This window comes from Magnolia sinica, chromosome 6 (assembly GCF_029962835.1).
Source record: "Magnolia sinica isolate HGM2019 chromosome 6, MsV1, whole genome shotgun sequence".
Classification (NCBI taxonomy): Eukaryota; Viridiplantae; Streptophyta; class Magnoliopsida; order Magnoliales; family Magnoliaceae; genus Magnolia; species Magnolia sinica.
The window spans coordinates 52,855,960-52,870,760 of NC_080578.1; the positions used below are offsets into that span (position 1 = coordinate 52,855,960).

At 39.1% G+C, this 14,801-nt stretch overlaps 1 long non-coding RNA gene across 4 annotated transcripts; it reads left to right on the plus strand.

The window, feature by feature from the left end:
- The first annotated feature begins 6,870 nt into the window (after nucleotides 1-6,870).
- Nucleotides 6,871-14,565, plus strand: LOC131250040 (uncharacterized). Of its 4 annotated transcripts, none has more exons than XR_009173004.1 (6): nucleotides 6,871-7,584; nucleotides 7,715-7,767; nucleotides 13,102-13,286; nucleotides 13,603-13,687; nucleotides 13,779-13,931; nucleotides 14,350-14,565. It is a non-coding gene; the product is annotated as an uncharacterized LOC131250040 (long non-coding RNA). The 4 variants fall into 4 exon arrangements; XR_009173005.1 differs by having other exon boundaries at nucleotides 6,871-7,581; XR_009173006.1 differs by having other exon boundaries at nucleotides 6,876-7,584; nucleotides 13,102-13,194.
- The last annotated feature ends 236 nt before the right edge of the window (nucleotides 14,566-14,801 follow it).

A 14,801-nucleotide genomic window follows, 5' to 3' on the forward strand; every position in this document is an offset into this window, starting at 1 on the left:
TCATTTAACCAAAATTGTCACAATACATGAGATGTAGTCTTACATGGATTATGACAGAAGATGCATGTGAACTAATCTAACAAAGCTTTAAATACTAAAACACATCAACAACTCTACCCTACTACTAAGCCTATCAAGGCTATAACGTAGAAAGCAAGAAAACAAAAAAGACCCAAAGATGAGTACAACATGTGACTAGTCGTCCGAATCTGGAGATGGTGGAGGAGTACCCTTGTCTTGCATACAGCACAGGAGAGCCTTCAAGGTGCGAGACACCTTCTTAAACTGTTGTTTCATTTAAGCTTGACTCTCGTCAAGCTTTTACTTTACTTCAGCCCGGGTCTCTCTGACCTCCTGTCTCAGGGTGACTTGTCTCTCCTCAAGCTGAGCCAAGCGGACTTCTAAAGAAACCTGATCATGGTGGTGCTCTTGTGTAGAAGGAGAAGAGCCCCTATCAGAGTCTTGGGCCTCCTCTTCTTCTTCTTCCTGCTCTTCCTCATTACTTCTCTCACCATCACTCCCTTCCTCGCCTTCACTGCCTTCCTCAAATTCTTCTTCCTCCTCCTCTTCATCGCTTCCTTCCTCTTCCTCTATCTCGTCACCATACTCATCAAGTTGGGCTTGTTGTTGTCGCGGCCCAATGCCCATATTGTTGAGTGTGATGTCATTGATGAAGTGGATCGGCGCAAGTTCATCAGCATTAAGTCTGTAGCCAAACTCATGAGTAATCTTGCATATGAGTCAGCCAAATGGGAGTGAAATATCCATCCTAGTGGCACGTGCAGTATGGACTATCTGTAGTAGTACGTACGTAGACAGACACAGCTTGTCGCCCTACCCAGCTCTGTATAAAAAGTGCACCATCAAACGCATGCATTCGATGCGATTGCTTCACCTAGGATACACATTGTTGGTGAATATGTAGTGGAATAGGCGGAAGTCAGGAGTCATCTCGGATGCTGGGAGGTAATTGCCTCGCTTCCAAGGAACCAGTCGGCCACAAAGAAACCGCGTGCGGCGATCTCTTTCTCGAATACTCTTGAGATTCTTCTCGCTAACATGCACCTCTTCATGTGGAATCCCCATGATTCAGAATATCACACCAACATTGACAATGGCGTCCCGCCTTCCCATGGGGATAATGAACTGTAGAGACTCTAGTAGTGGATCTCAAATGTAGGCGTAGAAGGCTAGGACAGTGCTCACACACCCATGTGACTTGCCCTCAAATATGGGATCCCACCCGTCGTCTAATAGGAAGTCCATCACCGAATAAAGCCCAAACAGTCTTTCATCCACGTGTGCTTCAAAGATAACTCTATGGCCTTAAAACCTACCATGTGCGTTACCCGCTGGCAGAGCTCTTTCAATAGGAATTTGGGGATCGAGATCCCGCTTCGTCCTTCACTCATGCTCAATGCTAGTGCTAGCCTCGACACCTCTCTGCTTCCTTGGACGGGTAGGGTGGCTAGGACCGACTTTATCTGCGGGCGCCCTCTTCTTTCTCATGAGGGAAAGAAGTGTGGAAAGGGAAAAGATAGCAGCCCCTAGCTCAAAAAGAGCCATGAGAGTGAAGTAAGATTGAAGGATAAGATGGGTTGGTGGATTTTGAGGTCTATGAGACACAAGGGGAGGTTTGTGTGCTCAAATGGGAGGAAATAAGGGAGATAGGAGATGTGTTTTGATGAAAATGGTGGAGGTGGGTATGTAATGAAGAAGAAGAAGAGATGAGAATCGGAGGGGGGATTTGAGGTGAAAAATTAGGTTTTTAGAGGGTTTGCAAGGGTTTAGAAGCTAGGTGAGGGAGTGAAATGAGCAAAAAAGGCACATATAGAGGGTCTCACAGTTTTTCGTGGGCCCATACACATGCAAAGGGTCAGCGGGCTACCGGACTCACGAGCCCGCGGCGGCCCGCTGGTCTCGACTGCGCGGCCTCGGGTAGGCGCGATGCCATCGCGGTCCACTGGACCCAAGGCGATGGCATCACCCTAGGGCCAATGGAATCCCCTTTCTGGGGTGCCAAAAATGTACGAGGGACCCCCTGGGTCCCACTGTTTTGTGTCGTTTGGGCCCCCGAGTTCGTTTGAAATGGTTTCGGGTTCCATCTCACACATATTCACGCTTTCTGGGTTACTTGAGTGTGGAATACATTGAATTATCATCTAAACCCATCGATCGATGGTCTAGAAAGGAACTAGGATCATCTTACATGATCACAGATGCATACGGGTCATATTTCAATGGTCAGTTTCACCCATCAGTGAAACTTGGAATCCTATGATTATTTTTTCATTTTATCACCCCCTCCTAAGTCAATTACATCAGCGTGCGTCGTGTTACCATAACTCAGGTCAAGTTTAATCTAAATCATGCTCTGATACTAACTTATAACGCCCCAAAAATTGAGGGTCTCTCCCGAGTTCCAACTCATCACTTATGCAACATAGATAATGATGGTTAAATGTTGTCCATATTAGTGCATTAAACATGAATGAGATTATATCAAAACAACATATCATACTCCATGGAGAGTTATGTTAAGCAAGTGGAAGACTGAGGTAGGTATATAATATATAGAAGTGGTTATAAATCTCCAGAGTATCATGTCACCAGGCTGAATACATACATGTTTGTTCCAAAATAAACAAAATGACAAAGTGTAATGTCCAACTAATTCGTATCCCTACAATCCCGTCGATCAGAACAAGGTCTACAGAGACCTACCTGATAGCTACATATAGGAGAATTCCTCCTCCTCATCCACGAAGTTTGGCTTCGTCATCTAAGCCGCATCACTACCTGCATTTAAATAAGAGTCTAGTTGGTGTTTTAAAACACCATCCCATAGTGGGAGTGAGTGATCAACTCAGCGGAGCTATAAGGCAAAGGTTAACATGTTATCAATTCAGTCAAGCAGCAATGATAAAGCAGTACAACAATCATGTTCTAAGTACTCTTGTTAATGCAGGAATGATATGCTATAATTATGCATGCCTTCACCTGCACTCCTTCAGCAACATCATCTCACAATCGCGCATGACAAACTCCCTAAACATGCGCTTCCTCGCCAAGCTCATGTAATGTGGTGCATGATTATGTTAGCCAAGTTATTATTTAGGCTTATTCATACAACAGATTCGGGAAGCTAAGGTACCTCCCTTTATATCATTTACCCAAACAATGATCCATCTAGGGTCGTCAATCCTAGTTAATCACACACGATAGGCAAGTTATAGGGCAACATAATCCCCGATTGAAAAATAGTGGATAGGCAAGTTTAGGTCACTACGGGAGGCTCGTCACCTCGACGTAGGCCTACTTTATACTCGAAGTCACTATGAGAGGCTCATCACCTGATCGTAGGCTGACAGCTAGAATATAGTGTCCCATACTACCATATTTGGCTCACTAGTTTGGGTTGCTCACTAGTCACTACGGGGAGGCTCGTCACCCCAGCGTAGGCCGACAGCTCAACCATGGTGTCCCATATCACCATGTCCGGCTCATGAGTCTTAACGGATCATGATACCAAGGTTGAAACAGGCTTTACATTGGTAAGTGGTACCTTAGATTCAAGCAGTAACGTCTATACATGGTAAACACATAATAGGCCAATTGGATTATTTAACATGTTCGATTGGTACGTGTGCAATCTGAATTAATCGACACGGAGTGCATAAGCACTCCATGTGGCCTAACCACTGTCGACAATCTTTGTACGAATCGGATTCATTGAACGTATCCAATGTACCGAATCTAGTTCAGCCACTCAACCGGGAACCGTTACCGATTGCTTGGACTACATAGTAGTCCCCAATTATACTCAATTATAATAGGTAATCACATGTGATAGTAAAAAAAGCATTTAACAACCAATTCAAAAACTATTCTTATTCGAGCATTTTAACAACCATATTGCATATGCTATCATACATAGACATTTCATCCATAAATCACGTAGTAACAACATAGGTTACATGAAGGAAACTATAACTATAGATAAGAAAATTGAGAATCCTATCTCAGTACCCTCATTAAATACATTTCAACAAACATTTTCTCATTCAGACATTTTATCAAACACTTAGACTACACATTTCAGCATACATATAATAAATTAGTTATAACATATATTATGGCAAGTCCTTTCACCAAGAAGTTGTCATACATACAACAAACATGAATTATAGATTAATAGTCATGGGAAGTATGAATCATAATTTTCTATTCATTCAGACATTTCAACAAACACATGGAATGCATTTTAGTATACAGCCTAGTTTACACATACATGATATATTGAAAACGTCATAACTGAGATCATATGGTAGCAATCAAGTCAGACACAAATTATTGCTGACATTAAAAGCCTTGAAAACCATAACCTATATGTTTATACTCCACACCTTTCGTCGGTACGCTCGTTACGAACTCAGTTCGTACACCACGTCTTTGTCTACGGCATAACGACTACCTAAATCATGAAATAGTTTAGCTATTCACCGATTCCTCTATTTGGATTCCCAAAACAAGATTAGGGTTAGGATTTCTTACCTAAATTGAAGCTAGAATCGATGGTGTAGCGACGGTGGGGTGGTGATTCCACACGAGGAGTAGTGGGAATGATTCCCAGTAATGATCTCTTGAACTCTCTCTTCTCCTCACTCTTTCCTCCTCTTTTCTCTCTTCTCTCTCCTAGGATTATGAAAATTCGTATGGAATGAGAGAGGGGTGGATTTAGGTCCTTATATAGGCCCAAAAGTGATGACAATGACCCCATGGCCATGGTATACTCAGGGCATAGCCAAAGGGTGGCTGTTTCGGGCCAACGGAGCTCATTTGGACGTCCATTTCTCGCATACAGTGTGAAGAAAGTTCCCTGACCATGGATCTAAGCCAAGTTAAGGTTTCGATCTGATCAAATTTGTAGATCGATTGTGGAGGACATGTTTCAGTTCAATGGTCATTGTCACTCGATCAGGGCCACAAGCATACCAATAGGTGCAGAGAAATTTCCCTCATCTAAGGGTGTAGTTGGGTTAGAATCTGACGGTGTGAAACCCTAAATTTGGCTTGCAAGCGAACGGCCTAATTCACTTAAGTTTGAGTTCATTTTCTCAAGATATTCACGTTTCTCACACACTTCGCTCCAGGCTCAAGTTGTGCGTTTCTAGATACTATTTGGACTCGATTCCCACGATGGTTGTCAAGCCCAGTAAGGCGGTCATAACCTTATAGTTTCATAGCCATTGGACTTTCGACGCATGCTCTGTGTTCGATACAGAGTTTCGACATGCTTCTGAATGCAACTGGGTTTTGAGATCGCTCCTAGACGACATGCTTCTGAATGCAACTGGGTTTTGAGATCGCTCCTAGATTTTCAGGTAATGTTGAGTTAGCGATTCTAATGGTTTTGGGTCTTGCAGTTCATATAGAAAGTAGTTTAAGCTAATTTACTGATTAATTCAGTTTAGTACTTAATTAATTTTCATCTAATTTCTAAAGGATTCGGTCCTTAGTGATTTCTGCCTAAGGTGATACTTGGGTTTTTGTATGGATTTTTCCGAGATGTTACAATATGTGATCATTGCCCTAAATGGAATATCCCTTGTAAAATTTGAACCCAATTAGAAGTGGAACCCACCAGATTGTTTCATCGGTGGGACTTTTGTACTGTGGGCGATCTATGGTGGGCCGCACCAACTGAATTGTTCAGATGTTGGTGTGATGTGAGTTGCCCGACATTTTCAAATGCTTGCATTTGGAACTTTTGAAATTAATTGGGAAAAGGTACTATGAGGTTAACCTCGTGGGCGGTTGCCACCAGGTGGAGCTTTGTGGGTCCACTGTGATGTCTGTCAGACATCAACTTAGTTAATCAAATGCACCATCCAATGGTGGGTCATGGGCCTAAAAGGCTAGCCAATCCATTAATAGTAGATGCCTGCCCATTGAAACTTTTCTAATAGTATGTAGGCCCCGAGATGGGGTTCATACATCCAGACCATTTCACTGGTATCAGTCAAAATCCCTCTATATTAGTCAAATGCCAGTCATTCTGTTTGAGGTAAATGCAGGTGGCGTAATATCACTCAGAGACCATTTGACCAAATGTGTGCAGGATAAAAAGGTTGAAATTCCCTCTTCTATAATCTGTATGCAAACAATGTAATTCTATGTAACTTCATGGTCAAATTCTGCTGACATCAAGGTTGAAGTAAAGCATGTTGTTATAATTGCTTATTTACCATATAGTTCCTGTATAAATTAGTGATCCAAACAGGTTCTCTTGCACATGTGAAATTGGCACATGTGCTTGCATGTGGATGGCTAGGCTCTAAACTAAGATAATAATATTTACTTTCACAACTGAATAGGATAAGAATATATTTTTTTTAAAAAGAAAAAAACTGCTTATAGTAATCTAATCAAATGGAAATTCTTCTTTGTTTACCTAGTGCAACATATTTTCTAGAAAATTTATTGTTAAAGTTTCCCATTTATTTCCTCGTATAGGTTCATCCCCATGAACATATGTTGGTTCATCGAGAATCACATTAGTAGATGTCGAGTTATTAGATCAAAGCTGTGTTTTTAGTTTTTGGAACTATGATTAGATCAATGAAAATTATTGAATGTAGATGAGTGAAACTTTTAGCAGCTAGTTAATACCCCACTTACACTAGCTCAAGGTTGGGCTGAAAATTAGCCTAGTACTTTGGATTGATAGTGGACATGTTTAGAAAAATATGTTTCACTAAGTTAAGTTACTTAACTTACATTTAAATCATTATATCATTCTTTTTCTTATATATTTCGATATTTATTCTTTAAATGTCTTAGGTTCCATTTGGTCATCACATCAATCTTTATGAATATAATTTTTTTTCTCAAACTAAATGGAGCTTAAGCCCTTTTTTAACTCCGCCAATGCAACTTCTTGCATTGCCGGTCCCAAGCCCAGGTAAAGGAGGAGGGAGAAGGGCGTCAAGGTGAGTTGTGTCCTCTTATTCATGACAAATATGTCCCTTTGAAATATGCATGTTTTAGGATGAGTTGTTGTGTCCTTTTCTCCACTAGAATGCAGGACCATTTTATGAATGGGTAGGAGCAAGACTAACTAGTGTCAAAATAGCAGGATTCGACAATGGAACCCTTGACTTGTTATCTAGTAGATGGATCTTACAAGATAACCATAGAGATTGTGTACATCCATTTAGTTTTTATTACTGTAAATTCTAGGGTCCTGATGTTTCCTTTGTGTGTGTGTGTGTTGACTGGGACGTCGAAGTTTCTGATCGATTCTTTCGATGATAGCAATGATTTGTACTGATTTCTAGTGATTTCCAGTAATGATCAGTCACTTTCTCTGTAGTTAAAGAGATTTCTTAGTTTCTGGACTCTTATTTTTCTTGTGGTTCATCTTGTGGTTTTATTAGCTTAGGCCTGACTTATGTTTATAGTGTAAGTTCAAGCATACATTCAGCTGAACTGCAGTAGATGCAGCCCCAAAACTGCAGCCAGTGGAATCCCCTATTATTTATGATGCCTACAAGCTTCTTGCTGTGCCTTCTCCAATTGGTGGTATTCTTATAATATGTGCAAATGCTATTCTCAGTTTATTTGGTCATTTTATGTTTGAGGTTCAAGTGCTTGTATACATGCATGATGTCTCACTGACCTTAGGATATATTTATTCCCCTTGCTTTGGCAGTCAGTATCTCGTGCTCTTGGCCTGAACAATTTTTTTGTTCCTAGTGAAAGCAGGTTCTTCCCTTGACACGTTTTATTTTCTTCCTCATTTTTACATGTTCTAATGCTCCTTTATTAAAATATATTGACATAGTGTATGTTTTTCACTTAAGGCTATTATGGCTATCGTGCAAATGTGCACACACAATCACAACCTTAAAGTTGATTTAAAACAGTACTGTTGCATGCACAAACTTAAATTTGATTTATCAAAGTATTTTCTGGTTTGGTTACTCTGCAAATAGATGTGATTTTGTGGAGAATAGTATACTTTCAGTTTGATTGTATTCTCTCTCTATCCATTGATGGAAGATCGCCCATCAATGTACAAAAATGAGAAAGATAATTAGAAAGAGAGATGATTGATGGAGCATCCGCATTGATACATCAATTTTTATTTCTGTGCGACGTGTAACATTTTTGGCCACATCATGTTTACAACATGAGGTGGGCCTCTCCATCCTTTAGGTAGGTAACACCAGTACACTTCATTCCATCAAAGCTGTTTATAGATTTTTACTTTTGGGGCCCACCGAATGAGTAGATTAGCCTGATTTTTGCAATATGTAATGACCCTGAAAATTTTATGCTATTCTTTCCTTTGTAGCTTTTGGGGTAATTAGCGCTATACTCGATTGCTTGTGAAATCTGCATCAATCACTTTAAATTGTATCTGCATGACTCAAAACCTGTAGAATGGTTAGCGCTATGTTACTCTGAAATTTGGGATTCATCGCTAAAGCCAGTTGCTTTTGGGAATTTTTGGAAGTTCTGGATCGGACCTAGACCGCGTGTCGAAAGTCCGATAGCGATGATCTTAGGCTGTTGCGGTCACCATGTTGGGCTTGACCATCACCTCAAAAATCAAGTCCAGATGATGTTCTCGGTCGATTTGATTGAGTTCGGAGTGAAGAGTGTGAGAACGGTTGGAAATTAATTAAGATTTTATGAAATCTGAGTCGTGTCGCTTGCACGACGATTTTAAGTAATCTGACCGTTGGATTCTGACCCAATTTCACCCTCTGATCAGGGAAGATGGCCCAGGCATGTCCTTTTGCTTGTGGACCAGATCGAGATTTGGTGACTGTTGATTTGAGTGTAGTCTGCCACGGCTGATCTGAAGATCTGGTCAGTACGAAAACTCAGCTTAACCTAGATCCATAGTCAGAGAGCTTAAGTCCGACCTTTCGTGGTAATAGGCCCACCGGAAGTGCTTCGTTGGATTGTGCGAGGCCGGTTTTGGTTATACCCTAAGTATACCTTGGCCCTGGGGTTATTTTCATCAATAATAGGCCTATTTATAGTCCTTAAAACCCTAGCTCTCTTTTCCATACGAATTTCCTAACCCTAGCTTAGAAAGAGAAAGGAAAAGATAGAGAAAGTGAGAGAGAAGTTGGTGAATCATCTTAGATTCTTTCCTGTTCTTCTTCATCCATGAACCTTCACTTTGAATCGTTATTCCGATGATTCTGAGTTCATCTTTGGGTAAGTTAATCTAACCTTAATCTGTGTTCGAGCTTAGAATAGTCTTTGTGTTGTTGTATCTCATTTCTATTCTTGCTTTAGGGTATTCTATCGCCGTTGACGAAGACATATCGTCTGAAATCAGTTCGGTGTTCTTTTTTGGCTTAAGGTGCGGACTTTAATCGTATATGTTATGGTTTTCAAAGCTTTCAATGCCAGTGAATGGTTTATTCTTGTTTTGGATGAGATTTCATATGCCAAATGTTATGTTTATTTTGCGTTCCTGATATGCATGTGTTACATTGAGATTTGTGTATTCTGTGTATGTATAAAGTACTGTATATGTATTAAATATGCACATGTGTTTGCCATGATTATTTGTCATGTATGTATGCTAGATGTATGTGTGACAACTCCTTGGTAAAAGGAATTGTCCAAATGTGTGTATTTCAACATACGTCATATATTTTGAACTATGTACTCTAAGTGTTTGTAGAAATGCCTGAATGATCTAAAGTGTAATATATTATACTATTTGCCGGCATTGAGAAGTGATTCTCAACACTCCTATTGATGTGTATGATTTCCTTCATGCTAGTTACATTCCTTGTTTTTTAATTTCAAGTCTTGCTTATGTGAAATTCCATGTTAAGTTGATTTCCTTCAAATGCTTACGTACTACATGATTTGAGTTGTTGTTCCATTACTATTTTAAATTGTAAATATGAACATCTGTTGTAGTGGAATGTGTGTGGGACTATGCATTAGTCCAGGGAATCGGTAATCGACCTTAAGATCATGGCTGAGGTTGTTTTCGCCACGTAGGACGTATTAGACAAACCCGAGTCGTATTAGAGTTGTCGGCAGTGGTTTGGCCACGCAGAGTGTTTGCGCACTCTATGTCGTTCAACCCAACGTGCGCTCGTGCTAGTCGAGTTCATCAAGTAACTCGATTGTCCGATGTATGTTCACCATGTATGGACGCTACTGCTTGAATCTAGGGTACCAAACTTACCAATGAAATCCTATTAACCATGGTACATTGATCCGCTAAGACTCATGAGCCGGACATGGTGGTATGGGACACCGTAGTCGAGCTGTAGGCCTACGCTGGGGTGACGAGCCTCCCCATAGTGACCAGTGAGCAACTAAACTCGTGAGCCAATTATGGTGGTATGGGACACTATATTCGTGCTGTCGGCCTACATTGATTGGTGACGAGCCCTTTGTAGTGACCTCGAGCATACCTAGATACCGCATTGAGGTGACGAGCCTTAGTGTAGTAACAATGGTATGATAGGCGTGCATTGATTGGTGACGAGCCCTTTGCAACGACCTGAAAACATATGATCGTATGAGATTGCCTAGGACTGACGACCCTAGAATGGATCACCGTTTGGATGGTGATATGAGGAAGGTACCTTAGCTTCCCAATCCTGCTGTATGAAAAGGACTAATAACAACTTGGTAATCATGTTCATGCACCGCATTTGCACGTGCTTTGTAGACGTAGCGCACTTTGAGGCGATGTCATGCGTAACGTAAGATGAAGACGCTGAGGCCGTACGCGTGAGGGCACGCATCATTCTGCATGCATTCTCTCATTAACAAGAGTACTTAGGACATGTTTAATTGTTCTGCTTTATCATTACTGCTTGATTGAACTGATAACATGTTAACCTGTGCTTTATTGTTCCACTGAGTTGATCACTCACTCCCACGTTCTGGGGCGGTGTTAAACACCCACTAGACTCTGTCTTAGCTGCTGATGTTGCAGATGTTGATGCGACTTCTGAGGTAGAGCGGGAGATGAATGATGATGAGGCTGCTTTCTCTTTTATGCAGTTTTCAGACGGGTGCTAGTGAGCCTCGTTCTGATGCGCGGGATGCTGGGATTTCTTTTGGGAAATTAAATTATGTAATTTAATACTTGTAATTTTGATAATAACACTTGTCAGAACGACCTGGTATGTATATGTACTTCAGGAATTTGCACTTGTACACGTATATTTCTATAAGTCTTTCGCTTGCTTTCTTCACTTATCCCTGAATTATATTTGCTATTTGGCTTAATCTATTCCATGTTTTATGTACTAATACAGACAACATACATCCATGATTAAATATGTTGCATAAGTGATGTTTTGAAACTCGGGATCTGAATTATGCTCGACCCCTGAATTTCTGGGCGTTACACAATAGGATCGTCATGGTGGGTGTTGCCTTTTGCATGGGATTGAGATATTAAGGGTCTCCCAGTGCTTGTTTCAGGCCAAACATTACCTTAAGCATGCAGACTCACAGACATCACCTTAAAGCCTCACCTCATCGCAAGTTCTTGGACAGAGACTCAATCCAGGTCATGCCCCGGATAGCAGTGTCCTTAACCAACTCTAGATGATTAATAACAATCACCTGTGTCAACATTCGTTATACTCGGGAAGTTTGATCTTGTAGAATCTGACCCAAAGGGTATGAAATAAACTAGATTTAAAAAAAAAAAAAAAAAATACAAAGAAAATAAATAAAAACTAACATTTAAATATTATAAAATCATAATAATGATACATGTGTTGTGCATCCACGCTGTTCATTTGGTGGGGCTATGATGTTTTTTTTTTTTTTTTTTTTAAATTCTAATTTTCAAGGCTTTATAGTAATCAATTACAATTTTATTTTCTCTTGTTTGAGGCCTGTTTGGATGCACCCTGTAATGAGAATGATGAGAATAATACAATATTTTCTTCTTTAATGTTTTCTCATAATTTTCTGTATACTGGAGATCAGTAATTACCCCTAACATGGATCTGTGTGCCTCGTATCTATGCAGGATAAATAACTAAGACCTTCACATTTTGTGATTAAGATTATCTTATGGTCCTCCAATTATTTTTTGCTTCCTGTTGTTTTTATTGTATAAATATTTTGTCACTACATTTAGAAATTAGTCCCAACTTTGATCTTTATACTTAATCACTGCCCTTTCCTATTACTGAAGATTACAGTGAACGTTCATGCCTAAAGAAAACGATCAAAATTATTAAAGGATTGAAATAATCCAATTTGAGTGATTCTATTTAATGTCTTTCCACCATACAAAGTGAGACCTATCATGTAAATTGTTTGGATATTTGGAATCTAGATTCAAAGGCTTTCATTTACTGCTTATTTACACTACAAATTAGAAAATTAACAGGCCCTTAGCAGTCTTTCTATACATAAATTTTAAAATCTCATACATGTACTATATATGGCTCCACCTTTGTGTCGTCAATACAGATGCATCCCTGTTGATTTATATGATGATACTCATGTTGCATATGATGCTTGATACATGAGCACTAAAAAATTGCATATGTGGAATATATAACTCAAATAAAATTGAATAGATTGTGCAGCCCACTGTTACCAAGTCTCATTCCCAAGATTAAACAAATCCTAACATCTGATTTGTTGATGCTTGTTTGTGGAAAAATATCAAGGGTACTTTGTTATTTTCATTATCAGTTAATGAAATTCTTTTTCATTATTTATTTTATTATAATTTTGTGAAACTTCAATGGTACTTTTTCTTGTCTTTTTTCCTGAAATGCACATGATATTTAAAGTAATCATAATTGCTTCATCTGTTCATGTATTCACCTTCTGGAAATGTCCGACCACTTCAATGGAGTTTACTAAATGTGATGCTTTACCAAAGAAAGTGTGAACACCAGTGACAATCACAACAACTTCAACCTCTCCATGCTTATATGTTGAACCAGAAAGAAAATACTTCATCTCCTGTCATGTTTGTGACTGGAAGAGATTCTCTGGTAAAAGTAGATTCATCTTCTTTGTTTCAAATTCAGTACTCAGTGGTAATTTTTGTTTTTCCTATGGCAGTTGCAACACAATTATATTTTGGCGAATTATCATGTTGGGAGGGATGGTGCTGTGTAGTTTGGATTTGTTGGGAGTCCAGAAACATGCACATCAGTGATTTTACGCATCTTATATTATTCTTTTATTGTATGCAGACTTAAAGGAGTGTTGATATGTTGCTCCATGGTAAAAAGCTCATGGTTGAGGTAATGATATCAAAACCTCCGTACCCATCACTACTTTAAGCATTTACTTCTAACATATGGCTAGTTTTAGTTGTTGAATACTCACTCTTTTGCGTGTTTAGTTTTTGAATCTTTCTGTTATTTTTTGGCTAATCAAATTGCTTACGGTCTTGTTTTATCACTGCCACAAACACTCCACCAGTTTAAACAATAATTCACAACAATACTGCAACTTCTATTAATGTTTGTGAGGCATCTGTTCAACTGTTTTTACTCATCTTTTATTTATGTTTCTATTTTTGAATTTGAGTTTTTATTTTTATTGACTACAGATCAGATGATGCCTTACCCTGCTGTAACTGGAACAAGATGAGAGCTGACTGCAAATAGTTGGTTCTCATGGATGTTAATGTAGATGGCTGGTAAGTAGGGATTTTGTATTCTACCTCTAATGGGTCCCTATTGATTATTTATGCTCATCTAACTTTCTGTTTTGGCTATGTTTCTTTTCAGGTCATATCGCATGACACGACTTCTAGATGAGCAAATCTAGGGATTTTGACATATGTTATCAGCCTTCTATTTGCTTTAGTTTCAAAAAACCATAAAGAAATTGGATGTTCCACAAGAATCACCTACTACGAGATCCCATCACCATGGCTTCAGGTTTGAATTTCTTTTAGAAGGCATTTTTTTTTTGCTTCCTAATTGTTTACTCAGAAACACGTAAGCATGTAGTAACAGTCCATGATTGGCTTTCTTCACATATTAAGAAGATATCCCTATATTACTTAATGCATTCAATTAAGCATGTAGTAACAGTCCATGAATTTCTTTGAGTTCAACAACTAATGACTCATTTCTAACAACAACCAATTGAGGCTTGAATGTTTTCACCTATTCAATTAAAAAATAATTTTTGAATGTTACTTGAGCATTGAAATTTGAAATCACTTTCAGTCTCAAAAAATTTCAATCTTAGGCATAAGAAAGTAATATAATGACATGTTTGAATAGAAAGCAATATAAGAAAAGACAATTTGTAATAATTGTTCTGGTGGTAATATGCATTTTTATTCGACAGGGTTGTCTAGAGACTTGAACTTTCAAAGTCTAAAGCTTCAGTTTTGACATCGGTTAGCTGCAGTGCCTAAACCCACTAGACATTTCAATTGTTAATCTAGAATTCCATTTATGATAAGGGCATCACAACCATTGGCAATTCATTCTTTTTCTTGGGTAGTCGTTTGGGAGACGGTCTTCTTGTGCAATATAGTTGTGGAACTACAACAATGCCTTCTGGTCGTAAAGGATGAGGTGCATATTGGATATGGTGTCTGTAACTTCATTTGAAATGTTGGCTGTCACAAGACTCACAACAACTATACATGATTGTTTCTTTTACTTTGCAAATTTTTTGAATTGGAGTTTGGATGTTGAAATGTTGGCTATCACAAGACTCACAAGACCTCTTATGTTGCACTGGGTTGGGCTCAACATGACAATTTCCTTTTGTAAAAATCAGTCAAATCCACT